Source organism: Oncorhynchus clarkii, chromosome 28, assembly GCF_045791955.1.
Source record: "Oncorhynchus clarkii lewisi isolate Uvic-CL-2024 chromosome 28, UVic_Ocla_1.0, whole genome shotgun sequence".
Taxonomy (NCBI): domain Eukaryota; kingdom Metazoa; phylum Chordata; class Actinopteri; order Salmoniformes; family Salmonidae; genus Oncorhynchus; species Oncorhynchus clarkii.
In genome coordinates this window covers 5,768,114-5,784,469 of record NC_092174.1, presented here as the reverse complement: position 1 = coordinate 5,784,469, position 16,356 = coordinate 5,768,114, and positions in this window count along the sequence as shown.

Below are 16,356 nucleotides of genomic sequence, written 5' to 3'. Positions count from 1 at the left end.
GTAAAAAAATAATTTTGCTACGACTGTGGGAGTGGTCAAAGTGGGGAGGGGAAAACTAGCTGTTATTGGTAGAGAGGTTTGGAACTCTTTGTTATTGGTATTTTAACCAATTTACCGCCTGGTGATGCCACCGGGAAAGCCGAAACTCCTGCCGATGAAAACTTGCTGATTAGAAGGTCCTGTGTAGATTGTATTGTCAACCAACAACTATCAGGAAATAACACTGATAAAAAATTTTCAGACTTTTACAGTGTTAGTTTCATCAGCTGTTGTACAATAGGATAAAAAACACAATTGTTTTGACTGCACTGGACCTTTAAGAGCCCAGTGCAGTCAACTGTTTCATTGCATGGAGTGCCAGATGGACGGGATTGCACTTTTGGGACAACTCCACTGGTTCCATTGTGCCGGGCAAGCTAAATCAAGAGCAACTAGCATATTTGAAACAACTTTCCAGTAGTAGTTGAGCCCCAATCCCAGTCAGGTCTGACATAAAGTCACGTGCTATCCACGCTTATAGGTTCTGCTAGTGCTGTCAGATACATTGTAGTGTAGTCACTCAAATGTACAGCAACGAGTCGCCTAGAATAGTAATAAATAAAAATCATATGGGTGGCCGCAGCGAGAACTAAACCCACTACCCCTGGTGTTGCAAGCGCCACACAGGAATAGAATAGTGAAAACTGAATCTGACATTCTAGGTGATAATATCCAATAGCTGTGTTTACTATTTCCTGAACTCTCCAGTTGTTCAATTCAACAGGCTGTATTGCATGTATGCTGTTTAAAGAGACAATATCTATCTAATCGGTTACTAAGCACTTGCAATTCCCTGTAAAGTGAGGCTTATAAAAGAGATTAGAGGGTTCAGATAAGACATTTCCTCTTCATGCAAGTCACCCCTGCAGCGTTGCAGCATGTGGGAAGAGAGAGAGAAAGATAAAAAAGAAAGGGAGTGAGAGAAGGAGGGAGAGAGCAAGAGAAAGGGAGAGATGGATGAATGGAAAGGAGGCTGGATAGAGGATGATCAAAGAGAATGGCATAAATTCATCTTGCACCTCTGAATCCAAGAGGCCTTGTGAATAGTGAGTCTGTGAGTTTATTTTAGTATTTTTTCACCTTTCTTTTACACCCCAAAAACAAATGTATACATACGAACAACAACTTGACCAACAATGACTACCTCTCATCTGCTCAGACCCGCATGCTCACACCCCCATCCCTAGTGCCTGCATTATTGCTTGCATCTTAGCCTTAAATTGTACCAATTCGTTTTTCTCGGTTACCCATGCTATTTCAATGTTTCAATAATAAATCATAAAAATGTTCCATTGTGTCCAAGTTTTGCTATGCATTTTTTACAAGATGAGTGATGAAAAGAGATTCGTCCAGCCAATTGGGTATCGCACTACACCCCCATATGCCATGTCTTGAAATATGCAGACGGATTAAAGTAAGTTTACATTGTATTACTTCTAACAGCCAACCTTTAGCTTTGCCGACAACTTCAGGACTTTATAGCATTCCCAGAAAGGATGGGTTATTGAGTTATTATTAGTTTACACTTGAGACATGACTCTGCCAGTTGTGCTTTAGCATTTGTGAAATGTGTCTTTTGTGTATAATACATTATATATATTAGTTTATACTGGATTGAGCATACATTTTTGCTAAGTGTAATTTCATTAGTTATGCTCCAACTTTCCCTCCATTTTGTGCCAACATCAGTCCTTTTTAAGTCTTTGTTCCAATAATTTATAGAGATTGTTAGTTGAATATGCTCTCTGCAAGGTTTTGTATATTTTCCCTATTGTCACGCCCTGACCTTAGTTATCTTTGTTTTCTTTCATATTTGGTTAGGTCAGGGTGTGACAAGGGTGGTTTGTTTAGTTTTTGTATTGTCTAGGGTTTTTTGTATGTCTAGGGGTTTATCTTGTCTAGGTGTTTATATGTCTATGATTGCCTGGATTGGTTCTCAATCAGAGGCAGGTGGGAACCATATTTAGGTAGCCATATTCCTTGGTTATTTTGTGGGTTGTTAGTCTATGTTTAGTTGCCTGTTCTGCACTTCTCATATTAGCGTCACATTTTGTTGTTTTGTATAGTTTGTTCAGTGTTCTTTCATTAAAGAAGATGAACGCTTACAACGCTGCGCCTTGGTCTCCTCTATACAACGATCGTGACAGAATAACCCACCAAATAAGGACCAAGCAGCATGTGAATGAGGAGCGGACATCCTGGACCCGGGAGAAAGATGAGTGGAGGACATCCTGGACCTGGGAGGAGGTAATGGCAGGGGACAAGACCCTGCCATGGAAGCAGGTGGAGATAGCACAGGAGGAAAGGCGACGATACGAGGAGTCAAGGCAACCACAGAAACCCCAAGATATTGTTTTGGGGGGGAGCAGTCGGCATGGAGCAGTCGGCGGAGCCGAGGAGTAAACCAGAGCCAGTCTGGGAGAAGGAGGATTCGGAGGAGAGAGACATGGGGGAGCTGTTGAGTTGATGGAGGACACACGGATTTGGAATACAATAACGTGTTGTCAGTTTGGTGACACCCGAGTCAGCTCTCCGAACTCGTCCTGAAACGTGTGTTAAAGTTCCGGAACAATTGATGCTGGCTATACACACCAGGTCTCCAGTGTACCTTCAAGACACAGTGCGTCCTGTGCCAACTCCTCACACTCTCCCTCAAGTGCGCTTTCCCAGTCAGGTGTGTCCTGTTCCTGCTCCTCGCACTCTCCCTCCAGTGCGCCTCCACAGTCCATTACATCCTGTTTCTGCTCCCCGCACTCGCCCTGAGGTGCGTGTCACCAGCCCAGTGCCGGCACCACGCACCAGGCCTACAGTGCGCCTCGGCAGTCCAGAGCGTCCTGCGACAGTACCCACTTCAGAGCCTCCAGGGACGGGCCACAGTCCGGAGCCTCCAGCGACGGTCCCCAGTCCAAAACATCTGGCGATGGTCCACGCAGCGAGGGTCCCTAGCCCCGGGGCCTACAGCGAGGATCCGCAGTCCAGAGCCTCCGGCGATGATCACGGGTCAGTGCTACAAGAGCGGACTCAGTGTAAAGAAGGGGGAGCGGCGTCCAGAACCAGAGTCGCCACCGAGGGTAGATGCCCACCCGGACCCTCCCCTATAAGTTCAGGTTTGCGGTCGGGAGTCTGCAACTATGGGGGGGTACTGTCACGCCCTGACCTTAGTTATCTATGTTTTATGTATTATTTTGGTCAGGTCAGCATGTGACCAGGGTGGGTATGTGTGTTTTCGTCCTGTCTAGGGTTTTTGTATATCTATGGGTTTGTTATATGTCTAGGTAATGTAGGTCTATGGTGGCCTGAATTGGTTCCCAATCAGAGGCAGCTGTTTATCGTCGTCTCTGATTGGGGATCCTATTTAGGTTGCCATTTCCCATTTTGGTTTGGTGGGTTATTGTCTGTGTAGTTGCCTGTCAGCACTCGGTTTATATAGCGTCACGTTCGTTTTCTTTGTTTAGTGTTCTTTCTTTATTAAAATAAGTATGTATTCATATTACGCTGTGCCTTGGTCTCCTCACTATCATATGAACATCCTTTTCTGACTTAAATAAGATTACCTCAAGGTTGCTCTTATGTCCAAAAGATTTCAAATCAAAATGTTGTGATATACAGTGCCTTGCGAAAGTATTCGGCCCCCTTGAACTTTGTGACCTTTTGCCACATTTCAGGCTTCAAACATAAAGATATAAAACTGTATTTTTTTATGAAGAATCAACAACAAGTGGGACACAATCATGAAGTGGAACGACATTTATTGGATATTTCAAACTTTTTTAACAAATCAAAAACTGAAAAATTGGGCGTGCAAAATTATTCAGCCCCTTTACTTTCAGTGCAGCAAACTCTCTCCAGAAGTTCAGTGAGGATCTCTGAATGATCCAATGTTGACCTAAATGACTAATGATGATAAATACAATCCACCTGTGTGTAATCAAGTCTCCGTATAAATGCACCTGCACTGTGATAGTCTCAGAGGTCCGTTAAAAGCGCAGAGAGCATCATGAAGAACAAGGAACACACTAGGCAGGTCCGAGATACTGTTGTGAAGAAGTTTAAAGCCGGATTTGGATACAAAAAGATTTCCCAAGCTTTAAACATCCCAAGGAGCACTGTGCAAGCGATAATATTGAAATGGAAGGAGTATCAGACCACTGCAAATCTACCAAGACCTGGCCGTCCCTCTAAACTTTCAGCTCATACAAGGAGAAGACTGATCAGAGATGCAGCCAAGAGGCCCATGATCACTCTGGATGAACTGCAGAGATCTACAGCTGAGGTAGGAGACTCTGTCCATAGGACAACAATCAGTCGTATATTGCACAAATCTGGCCTTTATAGAAGAGTGGCAAGAAGAAAGCCATTTCTTAAAGATATCCATAAAAAGTGTCGTTTAAAGTTTGCCACAAGCCACCTGGGAGACACACCAAACATGTGGAAGAAGGTGCTCTGGTCAGATGAAACCAAAATTGAACTTTTTGGCAACAATGCAAAACGTTATGTTTGGCGTAAAAGCAACACAGCTGAACACACCATCCCCACTGTCAAACATGGTGGTGGCAGCATCATGGTTTGGGCCTGCTTTTCTTCAGCAGGGACAGGGAAGATGGTTAAAATTGATGGGAAGATGGATGGAGCCAAATACAGGACCATTCTGGAAGAAAACCTGACGGAGTCTGCAAAAGACCTGAGACTGGGACGGAGATTTGTCTTCCAACAAGACAATGATCCAAAACATAAAGCAAAATCTACAATGGAATGGTTAAAAAATAAACATATCCAGGTGTTAGAATGGCCAAGTCAAAGTCCAGACCTGAATCCAATCGAGAATCTGTGGAAAGAACTGAAAACTGCTGTTCACAAATGCTCTCCATCCAACCTCACTGAGCTCGAGCTGTTTTGCCAGGAGGAATGGGAAAAAATGTCAGTCTCTCGATGTGCAAAACTGATAGAGACATACCCCAAGCGACTTACAGCTGTAATCGCAGCAAAAGGTGGCGCTACAAAGTATTAACTTAAGGGGGCCGAATACTTTCGCAAGGCACTGTATGTATTTGTCTGTTGGTCAGTCCAAAATTACTTTTTAAATTATGTCATGGACCTAATTGTAATTCCTGTTACGAAGTAATTTGTGGTTTTTATGTCTATAGTTTTCCATGTGGACCAATTTATCAGTGAATTCTGAAATCTATCCAAGGATTGCTGCATAAGGTTGTTTTTAGTGAGTGATATTGGTTCTTGTAGAAGAAATGACATTTTCTTCCATATTGTTATAGTGTTCTTAACTATGAAGTTGTTAGCTTTATCTTTTGAAAATAGATTCTGGGGATGAGAATGTGCATCTTCAATATGTACAGATTGTTCCTCTTTAGGCACTAGCCACACAATTCGACAATTACTTATCCACTAGGGGTGTTGTGGATGCATATATGTTGCAAGTAAAAGCCTTGGTTAGTGAGTTGATACAATTCCAAGTTTGGAAGGTTAAAAAATTAAGCAAATTCCTACTTGATCTGAAGATGTGGTTGGAGGCTTTGTAATGGAGGGTGTGACGGAAATGCGGAGCCTCCGGAAGAATGCAGAGGCCAAATCAAGCTCTCTACCATATCGCTAGCTGTGCGCCTCTCAAATATAGTTTATAGTGTTTGGTTGCAGTAGATGGGGGCGGTACATCCTGTATAAACACAATCTTCCTTGACAACTTCCTTAACAATAGCTCTGCTCTGCTCCGCTAAGCGTATGAAGTATGAAAGCCCTGAAGTCTGCTGAGGCTGCATCGCAGTAAATGCTGTAAAGCCACTTCAGACATCGAATTGACCATGCAGAGCCTTTTAAGAAGACGTAGATCTTTACTTTTATTCTATGAATTTTATTTCCCCATATAAGGTCTGTTATACTTATTTAGAAGAATGCTTTAGGTGGTGTAATTGGTATTACTGAAAATAAATACAAAAACTTTGCCAGCAATGCAATTATAAAGATGTTTATTCTAAGATTTTTGGGAAGTTTATTCCATTTAGTTAGATCTGTTTTCATATTGTTGAGTAATGGAATAAAGTTATCTTTATATGTTTGTTACTTACTAAGCATCCTAAATATTTAATATGTTTTGTGAACTTCTAAACAGCCAAATACAAATCCCCATATCAATATGTTCTGAATGAAAATCTTCACTTTATTGGTCACATAGTTACATTCTGCCATATTTTGTACTTATATCATCAGTTCCACTGAGGAGAAAAGATGGAGAGTTCTTGTGAAGCCAAAGGTCATACAAAACTGTTTACTCTGTTTATTTTCTTTGGTTGTTGTTGTGATGTATAATGCATCTGCAAGGTCTCCCTCGAAGAGCAGCATGCAGAAATGTTGCTGCCATTGCCTTTCATTGGAGCTCAGGTTGATAAAAAAATTGCACCACACACACAAACATGCACACACACACACACACACACACACACACACACACACACACACATGCTCCTTGTTCCCCCTACGAACCCAAGCACAGTAGACTCCATGCTGACACAATGCTACAATGTTTCATGGCTCCAACCTCTCTCCCTCTCTTTCCATTATTCTCTCTCTTTCTGTCCTAAAGACATGGCTTCTACATGGCAATCGGAATGTATTCAGATCCTTGACTTTTTCCACATTTTGTTACGTTACAGCCATATTCTAAAATGGATTAAATGCTTTTTCCTCATCAAAATACACACAATACCCCATAATGACAAGGCAAATACACGTTTTTAGAAACTGAAATATCACATTTACATAAGTATTCAGACCCTTTACTCAGTTGAAGCACCTTTGGCAGCAATTACAGCCTCAAGTGTTCTTGGGTATGACGCTACAAGCTTGGCACACTTGTTTCTGTGGAGTTTCTCCCAATCTTCTCTGCAGATCATCTCAAGCTCTGTCATGTTGGATGGAGAGCGTCGCTGCACATCTATTTTGAGGTCTCTTCAGAAATGTTCAATCGGGATCAAGTCCAGGCTTTATATAATGTTTACATACCCTACATTACTCATCTCATATGTATATACTGTACTCCATACCATCTACTGCATCTTGCCTATGCCGTTCGGCCATCGCTCATTGATATATCTTTGTGTACATATTCTTATTAATTTCTTTACACTGTGTATAAGGTAGTTGTTGTGAAATTGTTAGATTACTTGTTAGATATTACTGCATGGTTGGGAACTAGATGCACAAGCATTTCACTACACTCGCATTAACCTCTGCTAACCATGTGTATGTGACAAATAACATTTGACTTGATTTAGTTGGGCCACTCAAGGACATTCAGAGACTTGTCCCGAAGCTACTCCTGCGTTGTTTACGCTGTGTGCTTAGGGTCCTGTTGGAAGGTGAACCTTCGACCCAGTCTGAGGTCCTGAGTGCTCTGGATCAGGTCCTCAACTGGTAGCTTCATTAAATAGTATCCGCAAAACACAAGTCTCAACGTCAACAGTGAAGAGGCGACTCCGGGATGCTGGCCTTCTAGGCAGAGTTCCTCTGTCCAGTTTCTGTGTTCCTCTACCCATATTAATATTTTATTTTTATTGGCCAGTCTTAGATATGGCTTTTTCTTTGCAACTCTGCCTAGAAGGCCAGAATCCTGGAATCGCCTCTTCACTGTTGACGTTGAGGCTGGTGTTTTGCGGGTACTAATTAATGAAGCTGCCAGTTGAGGACTTGTGAGGCATCTGTTTCTCAAACTAGACACTCTAATGTACTTGTCCTCTTGCTCAGTTTTGCACCGGGGCCTCCCACTCCTCTTTCTACTCTGGTTAGAGCGAGTTTGCTCTGTTCTGTGAGTAGTACATAGCGTTGTACGAGATCTTCAATTTCTTGGCAATTTCTCACATGGAATAGCCATCATTTCTCAGAACAAGAATAGACTGACAAGTTTCAGAAGAAGGTTCTTTGTTTCTGGCCATTTGAGCCTGTACCTACAAATGCTGATTCTCCAGATACTCAACTAGTCCAAAGAAGGCCAGTTTATTGCTTCTTTAATCAGAACAACAGTTTTCAGCTGTGCTAACATAATTGCAAAAGGGTTTTCTAATGATTAATTGGCCTTTTCAAATGATAAACTTTGATTAGCTAACACAGCGTGCCTTTGGAACGCAGGAGTGATGGTTGCTGATAATGGGTCTCTGTATGCTTATGTACATATTCCATAAAAAATCTGATTTCCAGCTATAATAGTCATTTACAACATTACCAATGTCTACACTATATTTGTGATCAATTTGATTGTAATTTTAATGGACAAAAAAAATTGCTTTTCTTTCAAAAACAAGGACATTTCTAAGTGACCCCAAACTTTTGAACGGGAGTGTACATTTCCAAACATTTCTGAAAACCTGTTTTTGCTTTGTCATTATGGGGTATTATGTCTAGATTGATAAGGAAACTTTTTTTTAAAAATTTAACATTTAATCCATTTTAGAATAAGTCTGTAATGTAACAGAATGTGGAAAATGTACTACGTTTCTCCTCCTCTGTCAAATTACCAATTTGCCTGTTGTGCATACCTATAGCAATTATATTGTTCCTTTCTCCCTGTGAGCCTTCAGAAATTCCACTGGAAGCCCAAATGTATGCTTTGAACCTTGAGGGTGTCTTCTTGGTCTATAGGTTAAGATTAGGATTCACGAGCAGGATACCAGGGTTTGAATCCCACCAGTTACAGTAGGGTAGTATTTATTACTGCACACCATAGAAAATAAAGTGAGTGTTTCTTATTGGACAAGTCCAGGTACTCCCTCCCCTGTTTTGGACCATTTTCTTTCATTTGGTGCCTAGTCTTACATGGCCAGCCTTCCTAATCCTGTCTTATTTACTTGACTATTGGCTCTGAGTAGAAATGATGTTTCCACTCAGAAGATGCATGTGTTTTGTTAGTTTTTTTGGTTTTGTCCGTGTCTGTTTCCCTATCATGTCGGACAACGTTTTGGTTGCCATTTGTTTTGTATCATATGCATGCGAGCTTATTGCAAGTCAGAATTATTTTGGAACTTCACCCATGTAAAATATTTTATTGTTTTGATAAGTGGCAACCCATCACTAGCTTCCGTATTCCACACCTTTTATCGTCTTTCTGAAAGGAGAATTTCTCTAGGCTTTTGAACAGTACTGTGATTAACATGGGCTGATATGGCTACCCTCACAAGTTAGACACAGAGTTTTCAGACAAGTTTCCCGTATGTGAATTTTTTTCTCACATGTTTATTTAGACCACTCCCATCCAGGGACCAGAGGACTAGTGCCTCTTAACACTCCTGAAGACCATACATTTTTTTAATTTAACCTTTATTTAACTAGGCAAGTCAGTTAAGAACAAATTCTTATTTATAACGACGGCCTACGAAAAGGCAAAAGGCAAAAGGCCTCCAGCAGGGACAGAGGATTAATATATAAAAATATAGTACAAAACAGACATCACGACAAGAGAGACAACAAACCACTACATAAAGAGAGACCTAAGACAACAGCATAGCAAGGCAGCAACACATGACAACACAGCATGGTAGCAACGCAACACAACATGGTAGCAGCACAAAACATGATACAAACGTGTTGGGGCACAGATAACAGCACAAAGGGCAAGAAGGTAGAGACTACAATATATCACGCAAAGCAGCCACAAATGTCAGTTAGAGTGTCCATGATTAAGTCTTTGAATGAAGAGATTGAGATAAAACTGTCCAGTTTGAGTGTTTGTTGCAGCTCGTTCCAGTTGCTAGCTGCAGCGAACTGAAAAGACGAGCGACCCAGGGTTGTGTGTGCTTTCGGGACCTTTAATAGAATGTGACTGGCAGAGCGGGTTTTGTATGTAGAGGATGAGGGCTGCAGTAGATATCTCAGACAGGGGAGTGAGGCCTAAGAGGGTTTTATAAATAAGCATCAACCAGTGAGTCTTGCGACGGGTATACTGAGATGACCAGTTGACAGAGGAGCATAGAGTGCAGTGATGTGTCCTGTAAGGTGCATTGGTGTCAAATCTGATGGCCGAATGGTAAAGAACATCTAGCCGCTCGAGAGCACCCTTACCTGCATATTTATACATTATGTCTCCGTAATCTAGCATGGGTAGGATGGTCATCTGCATCAGCCTTAGTTTGGCAGCTGGGGTGAAAGAGGAGCGATTACGAAACAAAGTCTACATGTAACTTAAGCCTGCAGCTTTGATATGTGCTGAGAGAAGGACAGTGTACAGTCTAACCATACTCCCAAGTACTTGTATGAGGTGACTACCTCAAGCTCTAAACCCTCAGAGGTAGTAATCACACCTTCTTCTTACCAAACCACATGACCTTTGTTTTGGAGGTGTTCAGAACAAGGTTAAGGGTAGAGAAAGCTTGTTGGACACTAAGAAAGCTTTGTTGTGGAGCATTTAACACAAAGTCCGGGGCAGGGCTAGCTGAATATAAGACTGTATCATCTGCATATAAATGGATGAGAGAGCTTCCTAATGCCTGCGCTATGATGTTGATGTAAATTGAGAAGAGCGTGGGGCCTAGGATCTAGCCTTGGGATACACCCTTGGTGACAGGCAGTGGCTGAGAAAGCAGATTTTCTGATTTTATACACTGAACTCTTTGGGAGAGGTAGTTAGCAAACCAGGCCAAAGACCCCTCAGAGACAACAATACTCATTAGCTGGCCAACAGGAATGGAATGGTCTACCGTATCAAAAGCTTTGGCCAAGTCAATAAAAATAGCAGCACAACTCTGCGTAGAATCAAGGGCAATGGTGACATCATTGAGGACCTTTGAGGTTGCAGTGACACATCCATAACCTGAGGGGAAACCAGATTGCATACCAGAGAGAATACTATAGACATCAAGAAAGCCAGTCAGTTGATTATTGGCAAGTTTTACCAACAGTTTTAATAAACAGGGCAAAATATTAATAGGCCTATAACAGTTAGGATCAGCTTGATCTCCCCCTTTAAATAAAGGGTGAACCGTGGCTGCCATCCAAGCAATGGTAACCTCCCCAGAAAGGAGAGACAGGTTAAAAATGTCGGAGATAGGCTTGGCGATGATAGGAGCAGCAACCTTAATTAAAGAAGAAAGGGTCGAAACCATCTGACCCAGATGTTTTTTTGGTGTCAGGTTTCAGGAGCTCCTTTAGCACCTAGAACTCAGTGACTGCCTGCAGGGAGAAAATTTGTAGCGGGACAGGGGGGAAAGAGGGAGAAGCATTAAGGATAGTTGCATTAGAATGGGTGCGAGATGATGGGCAAGGATGCATGGCTGAGTCAAATTAGAATCCTGACTTATTGAATTGGTGATTTGTCACGAGAATTTTCAATCTCAATGATAATAACTGACAATCAATAGCTCTGACCAATCCCGAGCTCTATAAGAACATGGGTTTAATAATAATTAGTCAGACTCTACTAGCTTATGCAAAAAGATAGTACAGTTTATTCAGAGAACGTTCTAAAGTCCATTATACAAAGACATCCATTTTATAGCTGCACACATACTTCCACACAAACAGTAGGTATCCTACCCACATAGTTCCACACAAACAGTAGGTGAGTTGTATCCTTCTCCATAGTTCTCACCACGGTATCACTACCAAGCCCACATTTCCATTTCCAACTTGAGAACTACTCCCTATGCCCTCATGAATTCCTCAGAGGCCTAGCCAGGTCGGTCCAAACACAGATGAACTGTTCTCGGTATCTTTCTTCAGCCCCCACATACAAGTTCAAATCCTGAGCTACGCCTTGCTCAGACAGTCTGTGTTTTCCCACTATACAGATACATTGTTTAACCTAAATCTGACTAAAACTACACACATCATCAGATTATAATTTTATGATTCTAATCAATTTCATACAATTATAAGGTTTCAGAGTGCAATTATTTAATCATTATTTTTCAACATTGAAATTATTTCATCATGATTAAAGAGCTCATCCATGTGCTTCTTGTCATTAACAATCACACCATCAACATTAAGGGACATGAGCAGCTGTGAGGAGGAAGGTTTATTCTCCAGGTCTCAGTTTTCCAGAACTTATTGGGGTTAGACCTACAGAGAGAGAGCTGCTCCTTAAAGTAACAAACTTTTGCCTTCCGGGTAGCCTGAGTGCACTTATTTCTCATTTGCCTGCGTGTGTTGTTCCTTTCGCCAAATGAAATTCTTGATGTGGAGTAACTCTGCAAGATCACAGTTGAACCAGGGGCTGAACCTGTTTTTAATTATAATTTATATAACTTTTTGGTAATAATCTGAGAAAGATTTAGAGAGTCCCATTGCTTTAGGACTTGGTCAGGTGGTTTAAGCATGTCCCAGTTTAGGTCACCTAGAGGGACAAATTCAGACTTAGTGTAAGGGGCCAGGAGAGAGCTTAGGGCGGGTAGGGTACAAGCCGGTGCTGATGGAGGACGATAGAACCCAGCAACAGTCAACAAAGAGCTATTTGAAAGTTTAATACTTAAAACCAGCAAATCAAAGTGTTTGGGGACATACTTGGTGGAGACAACAAGGGCACTGAGGGTGATCCTTGGTAAATATTGCCACTCCCCTACCTTTGGAAGATATGTCTTGCCGATAAAAAGGTTATAACCAGAAAGGTTAACATCAATAGTCAAAACACTCTTCCTTAACCATATCTCAGTAATGATTAACACATGTGGATTGGAGCTGTGTACCCTCACCCATTTTAGATAATAAGCTTCTAGTGTTAACATGCAGAAAACCCAGACTTTGTACGAGAGCAGAAATCAGTGAAGCAGATATCAGAGCACATGTCAGAATTGCGGTTAGCAACACTAGATTGGCCATGGTGTACATGCACATTTCCAGATATCATCAACAGTAATACAATCAAGGCACGGCATAGGACAGGGAGAGCTCTGCAGTGCTGATTTATGACATCTGAATGTGCATCAGATGGCAACAAGATCATATTGTAGAGCAATTTCATCAGTTACCATGAATACAAAGCCGGGGAGAGGTGGTTAGAATGGGATGGCAGGCCAAAAGGTAACCAATAGAGAGTCAGAGTCCCGAGTGTGAGAACAAACATAGTCTGACAACCGGGGCAGATGGTGAACAGGTCCCCAGATAGAATCCAAGCAGCAGTGCAGCAGGCAACAGGAGTAGGTGTCACACCCACTTGGGAGAAGCTCAAAGGCTTCGACACCTCTCTCGCTTCACACGTCAGTGCTAAAGCAAGAACCCTTGGGATTTACTATTTAGTTCCCATATGCTCTACAGTACATGGGAGAGGTTATACGGAAACACCTGTTTCCCAATATGTATGACATATGTCACGCAGCGAGAGTTGAATAGGGATGAATGGATTCGGTTCAGTCAGTTTAGTCAGTCATCCTAATGAGCCCTCCCTAGCTAGCTAGTTTATGCTTGTGACTAAAAACCTCAACTATATATATAATTTTTTTACAAACATGTTGTAATGCTGTATTTGTAAAAAAAAAAAATGAAAATCACTACAATAAATGTGCTTGAGATGTCACCCTGACCTGATATTGGCTACACTATCTAGCTACTTCTCTCGTTACTGCAGGAAAGCAGTCAATAAGCTGGTGCAAACTCTCCCTATTGAGCAGTAGACTGTATCACTGTGACATCCAGATTCTTACTACCAATATTCCAAGTTATTTCTTGTGTAGGCTGCTATCCTACTCTAAACATAATCAGTGGGATGGAACAAACTGGCCAAGTTAGCTACCGCTAGCGACATGTGATGCAACTGCTGCCCAGTGGGAAGCATCAGTGGGAAGCACCTCGATACAACACCGTTGCACTGGTCATTCTCCCCGGCATGTCTTTACGTTAGATAATTGGCATGTCATGGTGACATCCAGATGGTGATCAATCCTACAAGTTATTTCAACCTTACCCATCAAAATTAACATCACTTTCTTTTACAAGTTTTACCCAGCTCCATGCTGCTTTTGATGCCAGCTAGCCAGATATAAACTAGTTGGCTGAGAAGGGCTCATCAAGACCTCACTGAACTGAATCCATTCGTCTCCACTCGACTCTCAGCTGCCCGACATACTTCATTAATTTGGGCACCGGGCATGTCCGTATAGCCTCTCCCATATACTGTAGCTGCCAACAGGCACAGTGGTCTTACAGCTCCAAGGGTAAGAGCAAACAAACGCTTCTGGAGTGAGCATGACTGCTGATGACATTTCCACACACAACTCAAAGGCAAGTCACACAGACAATGAGAGAAGGCTTTCTCCACATAGATATGAGCAAAGACATTTTTCCTATTGAATCTTCACTGCGGTTTGATATTCTCTTATATGATTGTATTATATGATTGTCAATGCTTGCTTGTTCTTTTGAAAGTCTCAAAGAAAAGTGTAATCTCAAAGACTGTTTTCTCAGCAGCAGCGAAAGGTTAAGCCACTTTGAAGTACAATGTAATTCATCATGCGACAGTGAAATCAAATGAAATCAAATGTATTTATATAGCCCTTCTTACATCAGCTGATATCTCAAAGTGCTGTACAGAAACCCAGCCTAAAACCCCAAACAGCAAGCAATGCAGGTGTAGAAGCACGGTGGCTAGGAAAACCTCCCTAGAAAGGCCAAAACCTAGGAAGAAACCTAGAGAGGAACCAGGGAACCAGGTGGCCAGTCCTCTTCTAGCTGTGCCGGGTGGAGATTATAACAGAACATGGTCAAGATGTTCAAATGTTCATAAATGACCACCATGGTCAAATAATAATAATCACAGTAGTTGTCGAGGGTGCAACAAGTCAGCACCTCAGGAGTAAATGTCAGATGGCTTTTCATAGCCGATCATTAAGAGTATCTCAACCGCTCCTGCCATCTCTAAAGAGTTGAAAACAGCAGGTCTGGGATAGCTAGCACGTCCGGTGAACAGGTCAGGGTTCCATAGCTGCAGGCAGAACAGTTGAAACTGGAGCAGCAGCACGCCCAGGTGGACTAGTGGACAGCAAGGAGTCATCATGCCAGGTAGTCCCTGAGGCATGGTCCTAGGGCTCAGGTCCTCAGAGAGAGAGAAAGAAAGAAAGAGAAAGAGAGAATTAGAGAGAGCATACTTAAATTCACACAGGACACCAGATAAGACAGGAGAAGTACTCCAGATGTAGCAGACTGACCCTAGCCCCCAACACATGAATTACTGCAGCATAAATACTGAAGGCTGAGACAGGAGGGGTCAGGAGACACTGTTGCCCCAGACAGGGTCAAACAGGCAGGATATAACCCCACCCACTTTGCCAAAGCACAGCTCCCACACCACTAGAGGGATATCTTCAACCACCAACTTACCATCCTGAGACAAGGCTGAGTATAGCCCACAAAGATCTCCGCCACGGCACAACCCAAGGGGGGGCACCAACCCAGACAGAAAGATCACGTTAGTGACTCAACCCACTCAAGTGACGCACCCCTCCTAGGGAAGGCATGGAAGAGCACCAGTAAGCCAGTGACTCAACCCCTGTAATAGGGTTAGAGGCAGAGAATCCCAGGGGAGAGAGGGGAACAGGCCAGGCAGAGACAGCAAGGGCGGTTCGTTGCTCCAGAGCCTTTCCATTCACCTTCACACTCCTGGGCTAGACTACACTCAATCATATGACCTACTGAAGAGATGAGTCTTCAGTAAAGACTTCAAGGTTGAGACCGAGTCTGCGTCTCTCACATGGGTCGGCAGACCATTCCATAAAAATGGAGCTCTATAGGAGAAAGCCCTGCCTCCAGCTGTTTGCTTAGAAATTCTAGGGACAATTAGGAGGCCTGCGTCTTGTGACCATAGCGTACATGTAGGTATGTACGGCAGGACCAAATCGGAAAGATAGGTAGGAGCAAGCCCATGTAATGCTTTGTAGGTTAGCAGCAAAACCTTGAAATCAGCCCTTGCCTTAACAGGAAGCCAGTGTAGGGAGGCTAGCACTGGAGTAATATGATAAAATTTGATGGTTCTAGTCAGGATTCTAGCATCCGTATTTAGAACTAACTGAAGTTTATTTAGTGCTTTATCTGGGTAGCCGGAAAGTAGAGCATTGCAGTAGTCTAACCTAGAAGTAACAAAAGCATGGATTAATTTTTCTGCATAATTTTAGACAGAAAGTCTCTGATTTTTGCAATGTTACGTAGATGGAAAAAAGCTGTCCTTGAAACAGTCGTGATATGTTCGTCAAAAGAGAGATCAGGATCCAGGGTAACGCCAAGGTCCTTCACAGTTTTATTTGAGACGACGGTACAACCATCAAGATTAATTATCAGATTCAACAGAAGATCTCTTTGTTTCTTGGGACCTAGAAGAAGCATCTCTGTTTTGTC